The following is a 15,972-nucleotide window of genomic DNA, read 5'->3' as shown; positions in this document are numbered from 1 at the left end:
AATTCCACTGATCATGATGTATGATCCTTGTAATGTGATGTTCAATTCAGTTTGCTAATATTCTGTTGATAATTTTTGCATCTATATTTATCAGTGATATTGATCTGTAATTTTCTTTTCTTGTAGTATCCTTATCAAGTTTTGGTATCAAAGCCAAAGTAATGCTGACCTTTGGCGTCGGTATCAAAGTAATGTTCCCAAATTGAGTTTGGGAGTATTCCCTCATCTTCATTTTTTTGGAAGAGTTAGAGAAGGATTGGCATTAATTCTTTAGATGCTTGATAGAATTCGCTAGTGAAATCTGGACTTTTCTCTGTTGGATGATTGTTGATTACTGATTCTATCTTCTTACTTGTTACTGGTGTGTTTGGATTTTCTATTTCTTCATGGTTTCAGATTCTTTGTCTCCTTCTCTCTCTGCCCCTCCCCTGCACATACTCTGTCTCACTCTGTTTCACTCTGTCTCTCAAAAATAAATAAAAGTAAAAAAAAATTTAATGATTTAGGTTCATAAACATTACAAATTTGTATAAATTTGTATAAAGAGTTCCCTTCTGTTCCTCAACTTCCTTCATCTAATGTTAATATTTTACATTGGCTTTTGAGTACCTTTATCCAACAAAATGAACCAGGACTCCTTGTCAAATACTTGATTTGAGGGTTGCAGCAGCTGTAATACAAGATGTCTGGAAGGTCTCTTGGTTCTAGGAAGTAAGAACATGATTAGAAAGAAGAAAGAGGAGGAAGGGGACTGGTAGAAGTAAAGTGGAGGGCAGGGGAAGTGGGAAGAAAGGAGAAGTGGGATAAAGAGGAGGGAAGAAGATAACATTTGAAAAAACCTTATGAAGTTACTTACAATTAATATTTTCATTTTACCAAGTAGTAAGCTAAATTAAACAAAGGAGAAGGAAACATGAAAAGAAAAAAAAAAAACAAAAAACCCATCAGAGTTCAAGTAATTTCCACCTGAGTATTTAAATTAAACATGGAATTATTTTGCAGGTATAGGCTTGAGATATGTGTGTTGACCTTATAAACAGGCAAAGGGCTATTAATTTTATAAAACAGTTAATTTAAGAGTTAATTGTCAAAGATTTTTAAAAAAACAGCCCAAAAATAGCATTATTTGATTCCAGTAAAAGAAGAAAAATAAAAATCAGCTCTAGTGATTACTCAATTGCCATGGAAACTAGAAACATATATCTCTAGAAAACTTGATACTTTATAAATATCAAATCATACCATTATCTGCAGCTGTGCCAGGCCTGTCAAACTTTACCAAAGTTATATAACTATTTCTAAAATAAATGGCTTTATGATGAAAATGGCACAAAGTGAAAAATGCAGTGTCTCTTTCCACAAAAAAGATTATACAATATAGTACAATGCAATACAATGTAATACAATATAATCATACTTTGTTATTAGGCTCCAAATATTAAATTTTGATACTATTCCTTGATATTTCAAAGATAAATCTTGCACTAATCAAACCTGAGCAGGAAGAAAGAGGTTTTCTTTCATATTTGCTTGCTACTTCCTATTTTTTCTAATTTCTCAGACTCATCTTTATGTTACTTGATGCTATAAAGAAAAAACCCAAACAATACTACAACATTCAAGTGATTGTTCAATGGTTCAAAAAGATGATTGTAATACTTTTACAAACTTTTTATAAGCATAAAATATTTGGGTGAGACATATGCAATATTAATCATATTTGCCCTTTACAATACCAATTATTATCACATTGTTCAAAGACGCTTCTATGTTTCATCTACATCTTGCATGAGAAATTATCAATTAGTATTTATTAATGTCTAATAAAATGATCTAGTATTTACTTTTCTCTATTTTATGTAACTAACATCATGTAAAAAATAACTTGAGCCTTACTATGAACTTACTTAAACACGTGTCATTTGTTCCCTTACCACTGTTTGCGCCTGAGATCATGGACATAAATTAACCTTTTCTATTTTTATACTTTAACTTTGGAATTAGGTGTTCAGATTAATCTGCCTTAAATTATTCAGCAATGATGCAACAGTTCCCATTTAATATACAAACATTTTACCAATTATCTCTCAATGCAACCTTATCATTGAGCTATTTTTAAAACTCCCCCTGTCCTTTTCGTTTGTGTATGCATGTTTATATCAGTTCCAACCTGTATTGATACCAATTTGGCAGCAAAAGTCCAGGTTATCAGCCTTTCTGAACTGATGAAAGTGGTCTCCTTAGCAACGGAAGCACTGTAGAATCTCTCAGAACACCTGTTCTTCCCACTCATAATTCCTGCAGCTGAGATGTCTGCTAAAAAGTGCCTTTTCATTTTGATTTTTGCTTCTATGTGTTCAGATAGATTAGGACAGTGGGAGTTTGAGGAGCTTGGCTGCTCCTGTAGTTCAAAAAACTAACTTGCCTACACGTTTTAAACTCATTATCACGGTTAGCAATTAGTATCTCATCTTCCCCACCCTCAAAGTACTTGTGCATTTCCCAACGTCCTTAGCAGCCAGTGATAGTGATAAGACTCAGAAATCCAGCGAGGGCAGTAGACATTCTGTAAGTGCAAATGACAAAACGTGGCTCTGTTGTCACCCTCAGGCTTTTTATTCAGCCAACATTCATAATTCATTGGGCCCGGTAATATAAGAGGGCAATGTGCCTGACTGCTTGAGAAAATTACTGTCATATTTTAGCTTATAAATTTTTAAAATTATTCATTTTCTTGATTGTGTAAGGTCATTCTTTTCTTTTTCTGGGAAATTTATCTGAGTTACTCAGATACACTGTCTGTATTAGGGCTCATAAAAGCAATTTAAACAAAAAGTTCACTCTGTTATTTTTCTCTCTTAGAACAAGTTCCTAAGAAACCTAAACCTAAGTAGTATTTTAATGTTTCATTTCATTGTATTTATTTATTTTTTTTCTTTAAGTAGGCTTCAGGCCCAGTGTGGAGCCCAGAGCAGGGCTCAAACTCATGACCCTGAGATCAAGACCTGAGCTGAGATCAAAAGTCTGCAGCTTAACTGACTGAGCCACTCAAGCACTCTAATGTTTTACTTTAACAATTCCATCAATAGTTTCCACTGACTTAAGGATCCCCATTTTAAAGGATCTATTAAGAGATTAAGTAAAATAAAGAATGCAATAAAAATTGTCTTTATTAACAATTTTTCTTCTTTTTTTTTAAAATTTTTTTTTTAATGTTTTATTTATTTCTAGGAGAGAGAGACAGCGTGAGCAGGGGAGGGTCAGAGAGAGAGGGAGTCACAGACTGAAACAGGCTCCAGGCTCTAAGCTGGCAGTCAGCACAGGGCCCGACGCGGGGCTCGAACCCACAAACCGCGAGATCATGACCTAAGCGAAAGTCGGACGCTTAACCGACTAAGCCACCCAGGCGCCCCTAACAATTTTTCTTCTATAGTGACATATGTCATGAAAAACAAAAGCTGATGCATGGTGGAGGTTAATTTTTCACATGTTGATTATTCATCTTACCATATTTCAGTTTCTATACGTACTAACATATTCTATTTGATTTAATTTTCTTCAACTTTAAAAAGTTCTTTTTAAGTTTATTTACTTATTTTGAGAAGGAAAGTACATGCGTGGGCATAAGCCAGGGAGGAGCAGAGAGAGAGAGAGAGAGAGGGAGAGAGAGGGAGAATCCCAAGCAGGCTCCATACTGTCAGCACAGATCCTGATGTGGGGCTCAAACTCATGAACCATGAGGTCATGACCTGAGGAGAAATCAAATTTGTCTGCTTGAAGGACTGAGCCACCCAGGCACCCTGAATTTTCAACTTATTTTTTGGTCACAATGTGATTTTCTAAATAAGTTGGTAAGTCACTTTCTTAAACAAACTAACCTTTATCAATGAATTAGATATTACAGGCAAATTGTTTTATATGTTTGCTTAATATGAAATATGGCTTTAGTTAGAGGAAATTATTTTTTTCCTATTAATAGGAAAAAAACACAGCTGTGTAAACATGATATCTATTTTCTTTCCCAGATGTGTGCCTATTTAAAATGATTTTAAAAACATATCATATCCTTCATGGTAGGTATTTCAATATTTGACTAATGAAACATGGGTATTAAAAGCCTATGCTATGAGAGACCCACATATGTAGATTAAAAGGAATTATTATTTTTCTCCCTTATCCCTTGTATACTACCATTCAATTTTTATTTTCATTCTAGAAATTACAGATATGCCAACATGTGGTAAAAATCTTAAGGAAGTAAATATTGAAATATTCCTTGATATTGTTTAAAGCTCCTCCATTTCAAGACATCATCGCTTTTGCATTTTGAAATTGACACAAGAAATCTGAGGAAGAAACACCATGAAAAAAGATTTTAGATTTGACTTTTGTATTTATTCTCTCCTTTTCAAGAATACGCATGATAAAATTCCCCCGGGATCCTTGTTCTCTTTTCTACCATCATTTCTTTCCTCCTTTTCCTCTTTTCCTTTCTCTCCAGCTCCACATTCTTCACCTTTCCAGATGACTTTGCTATACTAATGGTTGAGAGCAGATATCTTCTGTGTTCATCACTATATCCCCAATGACTAACACATGGTGCCTACCTAACTTGGAAAACTGGTTCAATTTTATTTTTCGAAAGACCAAATAAATCCTAAATATATGTTTTTATCTTTTACATCCACATACATTTACTCAGTTATTGAATCTATTCTCTTTTTTTAAATTTTTTAATGTTTTATTTATTTCTAGGAGAGAGAGAGAGACAGCGTGAGCAGGGGAGGGTCAGAGAGAGAGGGAGACACAGACTGAAACAGGCTCCAGGCTCTGAGCTGGCAGTCAGCACAGAGCCCGACGCGGGGCTCGAACCCACGAACCGCGAGATCATGACCTAAGCGAAAGTCAGACGCTTAACCGACTAAGCCACCCAGGCGCCCTTTATTGAATCTATTCTTACCTTTTAGTGTCTGCAGTCTGAAACCAGACATACAGGAAGTCAGATATAATAAAGTGAACATCATAATAGGATTGTATCTCATAGAGTGATTTTAGCTTCTAGAACAAGTAAACTCCCTAATTTTCATGGCATAACACAATCCACATTTATTTTATGCCAACGTAGTAATGCACGTTTGCAAGCAGGATTCCTGCAGAATGCCTGCGTGGTAATTCAGAGTGAGGTTCCTTTCCTTCTCTGGTTTCATAGGCCTTCAAAAGATCCCTGTTAACTAACAGGGTTAGCAGCATTAGACACGCTAACGTAGTTAGTGTAGTAGACACACACGTAATTGTTGTTGTTGCTGTTGTTGTTGCTTTAAACACATTTATTTTTAGAACTGTTTTAGATTTACAGAAATATTAAGAAGATAGTTCAGTGAGTTCCCGTGTACCTTACACCCTTGTACCTTGTACTGTTACTTCTAACTTACTTCCTTCTTCCCATTACTTCTACTTACTTACTTCTATTATCTTACTGTTACTTCTATTAATTTACCTTTACTTCTACTAACACTTCACTTTAGTATAGGATTTGTTACAACTACTGGACCGATATTGATACATTATTATAAGCCAACATCATTCTTTATTCAGGTTACCTAATATCTTTTCTTCTGTTCCATAGCCCCATACAGGACGCCACATTACATTTATTTGCATGTTTTATTGAGGCTGTTCTAGGAATCACATCTCAGAATCTCCTTGTTTTTGATAACCTTGACTGATCAGGTATTTTATAGACTGCTACTCTATTGTAATTTAGATGATGTTTTTCTTCTGATTAGACTGAAGTTATGGATTTTAAGGTGGAAGAGCACAGAAATAAGTCTATCTCATTATGTCATGTCAAGAGTATCTACTATGAACATGATCTATAATTGCTTATATGGACCTGAATCATCTGTCTGAGGTAGCGTTTTTAGGTTTCTCCACTACAAAGTTACTCTTTTTTTCCTTTTCCATTTTTACTCTTTGGAAAAAAGTAACTTAGTATAGCTCACATTTATGGAATGGAGGTTTATATTATCTCTTCTTGAGAATATTTATAATTCTTCTGCATGAGAGATTTGTCTGTTCTCTATGTACATTTGTTCAATTTTTTACTTATCATTATGAACTAATAGATATTTATTTTATCTTTTGGGTTATAACTGATTACTTCTTTATTAACTTTGCTACTCTAATTTTCCAGCTTTGGCCATTGGTGCTCTTTAAGTTGGTTGTTACTGTGTCCCTTTAATATACTTCCATTTGTTAATTTTATTTATAATTAATTTAATATATAATATATAATAAATATAATTTATATTTATTTATTAATAATTAATTATATCTATATCTGCTTATAATATCAGCTATTTTTCCAGAGTAGTGGTTTTCTTTATTGCAGAACAGCATTAGAAACCAAGATTTTGATTCTAGGTGTGTTCATTGCTGCTAGGATCTTGTTCTTCTAGATTCTATAAGTTGACAAAGCAAAGGAAGTGTGAATGCACATTAGCCTCTGTATAAACACATTCGTAAAAATGTTTCTACATCTGTGTCTAATTAAGATAAAAATGAGTTTATACTGGTGTCTCAATTTTATCCCTTTAATACATGGATCTTTCAAGCCTCCTTCTTATGTTTATCTGTGAACTTTCGCATCAACAGTAAGAAATCTGGCTCCCACATATTTATTTAATTGTGCAATATCAGTATGCATATAGCAGTACTTGATCTGTGCACTGATGAGAAATTATTTTATCAACAAAATGACAGGGCTTATGTACTTTTAAATTCATTAATTCATTTAATTATTTACTTATTTATTTTGAGACAGAGAGAGAGCACACACGGGTGTGGCAGAAGGGCAGAGGGAGAGAGAGAGAATCCTAAGCAGACTCCACGCTCATTGCAGAGCCTGGTGCAGGGCTAGATCCCATGACTCTGGCCTGGAATCATTATATTAGCCAAAATCAAGAGTCCCAAGCTTGGGGTGCCCTTAACCACTGGATTCTTGCATTTTGGCTCAGGTCATGATCTCATAGTTTGTGGGATCTGGCCCGGCACTGACAGCAAAGAGTCCCTTGGGATTCCTTCCCTCCCTCTATGCACCCCCCCCAATAAATAAATAAACATTAAAAAAAAAAGGAGTCAAACACTCAACCAACTGAACCACCCAGGTGCCCCTATTTACTTTTCTTTCAGTCTTACAAAATTCATTATTTTTAAAAGTTTCTTACATCGGTCAGTCAGCACCCCCCTGCCTCCTCCCTGCTTTACTCAGAAGATAATTTTATATATTTGTAAGGCAAATTATTTTGCTGTCTATTCTGAGATCATACATCCTAAATGATTTTTTATTTGATAAACATGGTATAATTTATTCACAATTACATTATCACACAGTGTAGTTTCACCATCTTAAAAATCCTCTGTATTTCACACATTCAACCCCTCCTTCTCTTCCCTCAAACTCCTGGCAGCCACTAACCTTTTTACTGTCTTTATAGTTTTGGCTTTTCCAGGTATTATATCATTGGAATAATACAGTATTTTGTATTTTTGGACTGACTTCTTTCCACTAACAATATATATTTAAAGTCCATCCATGTCTTTATGTGACTTCATAAATCAATTCTTTTCATTACTATAAAATATTCCACTGCATGGATGTAACCATAGTTTGTTCAACCATTCATCTATTAAAGCACATCTTCATTGGGTCAAGTGTTGGCATTCGTGAAAAACTGCCATAAAATATTGACATGTAGGTTTTTGTATAGACATAAGTTTTAAAATCAGTTGGGTAAATGACAAACAGTTTGGTTGATGTGTCCTATGGCAAGACTTTCTGGGAAATCACTGAATTACTTTCCAAAGTGGCTATGCCATTTTTTACTCCTGCCACCAGGAAATGAGTTACTGTTGCCTTGAATACTTACTTGCATTTGGTATTGTCCATTTTTCTATTTCAGTCCTTCTGTTAGGTGTGTGGCTGTATCCCTGTCATTGTTTCTAATTTATATTTTGCTAATGAAAAATATCATACATCTTTTTGTGTTTGTTTGCATTTGTATATCAACTTTTGTTCATATCTCTATATTTTTGTCCTCTTTAGATCTTTAAGTTATTGTGTTTTTTTCTTTTATTATTGAGTTTTAAGAGTTCTCTGTGAATTATGGATCCAAGTACTTTATAATATACCAATGTTTTACAATGGGTTTTCTTCTGGTCTTTGATTTTTTTCATTCTCTTAACAGTGCTTACATTATCCGCATACTCTTACATGCTATATAGTTTTTCCATTAGAATCTTTAACATATTCTTTATATTTACCTAAAATTTTCTGTCCAATAATCCCAAAGTATATGCCACATGTAAATATGGTTTTGGTGATTTCCTTTTATCTTCAGGGTTTTTGGTGGTTTTTTTTTTTTTTTTTTTTTTGCTTTTGGAATGTCTTGTAAATTTGTGTTTAAAGTTGAACATAATGAATTTTGGTAATAGCAGATTAGGTTAAAAGCTTTATAATATGAGGTTCTAGGTTTATCTGGCTAGGAGTATACCTCTAGTTAATGTTTGTTTTAACTGTATATGCCAAAGGCTTCAAAATTCCCCTACCATCCTGTGTTTGTACGCCTTCTTATCTTGGACTTCCCTAAGAACTTCTCCTTAAATAAAGTCAGTGCCTTTTATCTCTTTCATCTGCAATTGCCATCATTAAACTTGAACTTTGTTGATTTGGTACTAAGGTATGGGGGACATGGAAACATTTTATAATGTTATGATTAAATTGCAGTATCTTATTTTTATTCAAAATTTTTTAATGTTTATTTTTGATAAAGAGAGAGAGAGATGGAGTACAAGTGGAAGAGGGAAAGAGAGAGAGAATCCAAAGCAGTCTCCAGGCTCTGAGCTGTCAGCACAGAGCCTGATGCAGGGCTCACACTCACAAACTGTGACATCATGACCTGAGCCAAAGTTGGACTGAGCCACCCAGGCACCCCTAAATTGCCATATTTTAGAGGGACTTTGTCCCTGTGTGTGACCTTTAGAAGCATCTTGCCCTGCCTCCTTACCTTAGATGGGACAGAAAGTTTAGAGGGAGCACAGTTAGGTAATTTATTTTTCACTGACTCACATAAGGCTCTGGTAAAGTATTTTTCCTTGCTGAGTAGGCCTTTTTTAATACAGAATGCTCTAAGCAATTCCAAAATAGTTACTCTGCCAGGAATTATGGGGTTTTCTTGGGAATTACCCTTCAGAAGCTGGTAATAAACTTGTATAGGTATAGGAATCTTTAAAACAGTGAGCCAGAGCTTCTTAGTTTCCTAATAGTCTACATTCCACTTCTAGAATTCATCAATGCTACTACTCGAGTGTTCATATTAGTTATGGCTCCAGCATCTTCTGTTTTTGGCAAGAACAATTTGGCTGCGATTATCTGCATTCATCATTCTCTCTCTCTCTCTCTCTCTCTCTCTCTCTCTCTCCAGATTTTGGGGTATCCATTTTGGGGTTTTGGGGTTTCCACAATTTTCTAGTGGATCCAAGAAGAGTCACTGATTTCAGTTTGTTCCTCTATTTCTTTGTTATGAGGTCAGGAATGACAACTTCCAAGACCCAACTCTTTGGAGCTAAACTGGAAGTCCAGCGTACCGATTATTACCATTCCTGTTCAGAATAGTATTCCTGTGCAGTGATATGACCAGGCTTCAAAATTCCCACAAGAACCACCAACAAGATTAACAAGGCTCCAACTAGATGGGAGATCTGGGGAATGTAGTTTCTGGCTGAGTAATTACATTCTAGAGTCAGGTCTGTGAGGAGAAGTGCAGTCTTTGGCGGGCAGTTGGACCTCTCATTCATGAAGCTCATGAAGGAAAAGACAGAATCAACATGTAGAAAGCACTTTCTGAGTTTGTAACACTATACTAGATATTTTATATATGTGATCTCATTTACACTTTACATTTCTAATCACCACAAAAGGTTATTTTACCATGTAAGAGATTGGATCAGAGAATTTTGTCAAATGCTCAAGGGCAAATAGCTCATTTACTACTTCAACCCAAGTCAATATAACTATGGAAAGTGATTGAGCTGGCTTAGAGATTTTGATCTAAATATGGTTATGCTTACAAAATTATTTGAGAAGAATTAATCATTTTTACTGGGAAATCTTCTCATCAAAGACCTTTTCCATTCAGTCAAGTTGGTTCTCATTTTTCTGCCATCGTCGTCTTGAAGTAAAATGATGTTTTTCTTAAGCAAGCACACAGAGTTCAGACCAAGGCTCTTTCTGTCAAGCCGTCAGCCTTACCCAGCCCTCTTCACCAGGGCTCAGCTCCTTTTCCTTTGTATTTGCAGCCATCTTTGCTGTGGTGAATAGTGTATTCTAACTGTAGTACCTTTTTGTTTTCCATAAAAAGGAAAGTTATTCAGATAGTAACTGACTTTCTTACTGAATTCAATTGTAACATTTTCTTTGTTGAATCTCCTGGGCATAACACATAGCCAAGCATATCACCTGAATATAAGAACTCTGTCTCATTTTCAATATTTATTCACCTTTTATCTTATTGCACTTGCCAGTACATTGTAAAGCAATACCAATATTACCAAGTATGCTTGTCTTTTTATATATCCATTCTTGCTGGGACTATTGCAGTTACCTCATCACTAGATCTCTAGACTCCATTTTTATTCTATGTAATCAGCTCCTCTCACAGAATGGTTGTGACTTGTTTAAAGTCTGTCTTGTGCTTTAGCTGGTCAATGATGGCAGGAACTGTGACAATTATGTCACTGATGGCCACCATAAGAATTTTCATAGTATCTGAAATAAGATATAGCTGCACAATTTATATTAAAATGTCCCTTTTATTTATTTACTTAAAAGTTTTTTTTTCTAGCTCTTTGACATATCTTGTATAACTGAAGGGTATTGAGAAAATGCCAAAGACAGAATCCTGTTACCTCTAATCAGGGAAGAGAGAAATTACAAGAATTTGGAAATATTACAGAATTGTGTCTCCCAATGCATAATGGTCTCGTATAGAGAGGATTGTAGGAGTAGTTATAAGAGTCTAACTTTCTTCCTACTTTCTGATCTGCCAATAATTCTATTGGACAAATTCACATGAAAGGTAAGGGTCACGGGAACTCACTGATGAAGTGCAGAAAAGTTACCCTTACTGGACATACCTGGACATAGGTTAGAGGAAACAAAACTGGAGCATCATGATGAAGATTCAAATGGAAGTAATCCAGCATAGGCGATTCCTACCAATTGTTGTGCTGTACTGAAGTAAAATAATTCTTTTTCCTAATATACAGCATGTACAGAGTCAGATGTTGCATGGTAATATCAGTGAATTCATATCCTCTCTTCAATCTTAAAATGTTAATCACCAGTGACTTTCACATAAGCTGTTGGAAACAAAAGAGGAAAAGGAAATAATTAAATGAAATAGAGCTGTCTCAGTATCTGTTTCTGTATCTGGTCACAAAGTCTAAATTGATAATGAGAACTTCCTTATTTTCTATTCTTCCTTAAATTCTGACAGCATTTTAGCAGAATGGAGTAAGTGAAGGCATGACTTAATCCTTTATTTTTGTGACATCTGAAACATTTGTTGGATAGCTGCACTTTATCCAGGACTGTTAGACTAGTGACTGGCTTTCAGACTTGGTCTTCCATATATATACATGTATAAACACAAACACACACACACACACACACACACACACACACACACATATGTATGTATGTATATATATCATCATCATCATTTTTGGAATTATAGAATACCAACCAAAAGCCTCCAATATGGGCAAAATAGAGGGACAGTGTCCTCAAGCATAAGGATTTTTCCAGTGTTCCATCACCATAAAGCTGTTGGTTTGATAGAACAGCAAAGTGTTCTACTAAAGGTTCTATTATAGTCTCAGTTAAAAGACACCTGAAAAATGTTCATTGCATGCCTGAAACCAAAGGCCATTATGTGTTGTTATAGCTCTATGGTCAGACTGCTTAGAGGTGAAGCACATATATATATATATATATATATGAGAAATTAAATTCTCCTTGAAAGTCAGAATCTGTCACTCTTATCACTTTGGTGATGAACTTTCTGTTTGTTGTTTGAGCTTAGAAAACAGACTTAAGTTCCAATTTAATAGAAAAACAAAGCGATATGAATGGGGGCTAATAGATGCATTCCTCCCTTTGTTACAGAGACCTTCATGCCTACTGAACCAAAGTTTGTGAGGCAGGAAGAAAATATTTATTCAGTGGATTATCAGTGTCATAATAAGGAGGGCCACTCCTAAAATCACTTCTTCGTTCACCTCTAAACAGTCTGACCATAGAGCTATAACAACACATAATGGCCTTTGGTTTCAGGCATGCAATGAACATTTTTCAGGTGTCTTTTAACTGAGACTATAATAGAACCTTTAGTAGAACACTTTGCTGTTCTATCAAACCAACAGCTTTATGGTGATGGAACACTGGAAAAATCCTTATGCTTGAGTACATTGTCCCTCTATTTTGCCCATATTGGAGACTTTTGGTTGGTATTCTATAATTCCAAAAATGACGATGATGATGATAGGGACATTGCAGGCAAGGAAGGCAAATCTACATCTGAGGTCATGTATTTTTTGGAAGACAAACTGCTGCCCTGTCCATGAACCAGTGTAATCCATCTAATGTCTGAACCCTCTAGGAATAGTGTCATATGAGGGACTAAATGTTGGCAAATTTTTAGGGAAACTGGATACTCAGATCAGCAAGATCTTGATCAACCCATGCATACTCCACTTCTGCCACTATGACAAATTAGTCCATTGAACCTTTGATCAAGACTGAGATGGTGGGATAGAATGGCTGAATGACATCTACAAAACTTTTAAACTGTTTTGTTTTGTTTTGTTTTGTTTTTAACCTACTTTGGGAACTATGAAATCTTTTCTGTAAAGGGCCAGATAGTATTTTAGGCCTTGCGGTTCATATGGTCTCTATTGCAACTACTTATCTCTGTGGGTCTAAGCACAAAAACAGCCATAGAAAATATGTAAACAAATGTAGCCGTGTTCCAATAAAACTTAATTTACACAAACAGATGGTATAGCAGATTTAGTCCACAGGCCATAGTTTCCCAACCCCTGATATATTTGCTGATTGAACACTCCATCAATCTGTAGGCTAGTCCTATGTTAACTGGTAATGCGAAACTACCAAGAGGCCAAATTTAGCATGTATCATATGAGTCTAATCCAGTGGTGTGCTGGAGATGCCTTACACAGGCTCCCATGAGCCAATTACCTACATCCCTTCCTCTCTCCAAGTATTGACCAAGATGGAAGCATTATATTATACCTACCACCTCCAGCTGGGAAGCTTGCTGTTGAATACTACCAGCGCACCACTGGTCTGGACCTTTGCTCATGCAGTTTGTCTTCAAGTCTGGTTTAATCTTTCCTGGTTCTATTTTATAATGGAACATGCTTTACATGCTCAACTCCATGATTGGAAAGGTCAAATTACATCCAATGCATGATGTCGTGCTAGATTTCTGCTCTATAGACTGAGACTTTTTGATTATGTATGTCAGGCAGGATCATGGTCCCTTCCATGGATTCCATTTCATCCATATAGATTCCATTATTAAAAAGCCATTATCAGATCCCTGTTAGTCAAAACACTACAAGAACTACTTTTGTTCTCTCATTTGCTATGATGTTCCCTTGGATAAGCATAAATCCTGGTTTCTACCCCAATCCCAACATTTCCATTAAAATTGGGAATACAATCTCATTGTGGCCTCATCCACCTTCACCTCTGCCTATTGAAAATCTCCCACCATAGATCATTCTAGTAGAATTAGTGGCCACCTCTTCAATGGATTCCTTAACAAAAAGTAGAGGGTAAAATCGCCAAGCCATCTGGAGGTTATATTAGGAGGTAGCTGAATAGGAACTATACCATAGCACTATGTCATAGCTCCATTTTAACATTTCCATCTAAGTTTTGTATCTTCTTTTTCTAAGAAAAAGCAAAATAATTTCAGCATTCAACCTCCCTTACTCCAGACAGCCATGAATTTAGGCATGAAATCTGCCAACTAGTAGATTATAAATGGCACTTCCAGATGACTGATCCAACACCTCCTTGGGAGGTCTATTTTTGGTATGCCACTCTGATACCAATTTCCCTATGTTGCAGAGTTCTGGTAGGAAATAGCACGTTCAAATAGGTAACCGGATTGCTTAAGAAAGGAGCTATTTATGAGGCACTTGGGTGGTTCAGTCAATTAAATGTCAGACTCTTGATTTTGGCTCAGGTCATGATCTTATGGTTTGTGAGTTCAAGCCCTGCAATGGGCTCCGTGCTGACAGTGCTGATCTTGCTTGGGATTCTCTATTTCTCCCACTCTCTCTCTGCTCTTCCACCTCACCCACTTGCACACATTTCCTCTCTCTATCTCTCAAAAGTAAATAAATAAGCATTAAAATGCAGAAAGAAAGAAGATATTTAAATGTGTAGGGAGAACTATGAAAACTGAAAGAAACAGTATAGTCCCCAGGGACAATAACGGTCGGGAACTCTGTTACCATAGACCTGAAAAGACAAGGGAAGAAATGTCTTTGGGAATAGAGCTGCCCATAAAGCTGTAACCTTAGGTAGAGGGACCCAGTAAACATATAATAACTGACTGGGGTAGGAGAAGTAAAGGCATTCATACCCCAACCTAATTAAATTCAATTAATAACCACAGTGCCAGGAAAACCATTGAGGCTATCAGTTAAAGTCAGAGCTCCAGGCCATGGAGCCACTTCAGAAATAGTCAAGAGTGAATCTGAAAAGATCACAAGAAAATATCTAGCACAGATATACTGTAATAGGCATAAAGGTGTTCTGAGAAAACTATAAATTAAAAGAAAAGTTGGGGGGATTAGCATCATAAAAACCAAAGGAAAAATTTCAAAGGTAAATGGTATGATCAATAAAAATTATAACAATAACTGCAATAATTATAATGGCTTCAATTTATTAAGCATTTGATGTTTTCCAGGAACTGGAAATTTTCCATTATGTCTTAAAATATCTGTATGTATGGAGCACCTCGGTGGCTCAGTAGTCTGACTTTGACTCAGGTCATGATTTCAGTGTGTGAATTCAGATCCACGTTGGGCTCCATGGTGACAGCTCAGAGCCTGGAGCCTGCTTCGGATTCTGTGTCTCCCTCTCTTTTCACCCCTCCTCCACTCGCACTCTGTCTCTCTGAAAAGTAAATAAAATTTAAATATCTGTATGTGGTATGAATTATTTCTTTCCTTAATAATGAGGGATGTATATTTGAGAAGTTGTGTAACATTCCTAAGTTTACACAGAGAGTAAGTTAAAGGCTGTTGTGTACCAAAGTCAGCTTCTTAAATCCTGAATTCTAAATAATTGAGTTAAGTGCTATGAGCAGTTAAGGAAGGAAAGACGTATAAAATATTGTTGGATTTCATAAAGTTGCTGATTACTGATCACAGATTCCTGGTGCTAAACTGACAGACTCTTAAGAGGTTGAGACAGCAGTTATAGATCACACATCCTCAGGAATTTGATTTTAAATGATGAAAAATAAGTAGGATGGTAACTAAGGACTTTGAGCATTGGGTGAATATATATATCTAAACAGATATATTTAAACAGAAGTGTAGATCTTTCCTCTGTCTGACATGGAACGACCTTGGCCACCATGTGTGTGGTATCCCTAAATGGTTAAAATATATATATTTAAACAGATATATATTTAAGCATTTTTAAAAATATGTTAAAAAACATATTGATATTTTAAAACTGCACACCTATATATATTTGAAAAGAAATAGGGTGGAACATTTTGCAACAAAAAAAAAGTGGAAATTATCTTTGAGTGCAATGATATATAGGCAAAAGAAATCCCAGGTATACAGGATTATCTCCAG

The sequence above is a fragment of the Crocuta crocuta genome, unplaced genomic scaffold, assembly GCF_008692635.1.
Source record: "Crocuta crocuta isolate KB4526 unplaced genomic scaffold, BGI_CrCroc_1.0 scaffold222, whole genome shotgun sequence".
In the NCBI taxonomy this organism is placed as follows: domain Eukaryota; kingdom Metazoa; phylum Chordata; class Mammalia; order Carnivora; family Hyaenidae; genus Crocuta; species Crocuta crocuta.
This window is presented reverse-complemented; position numbering follows the sequence as displayed.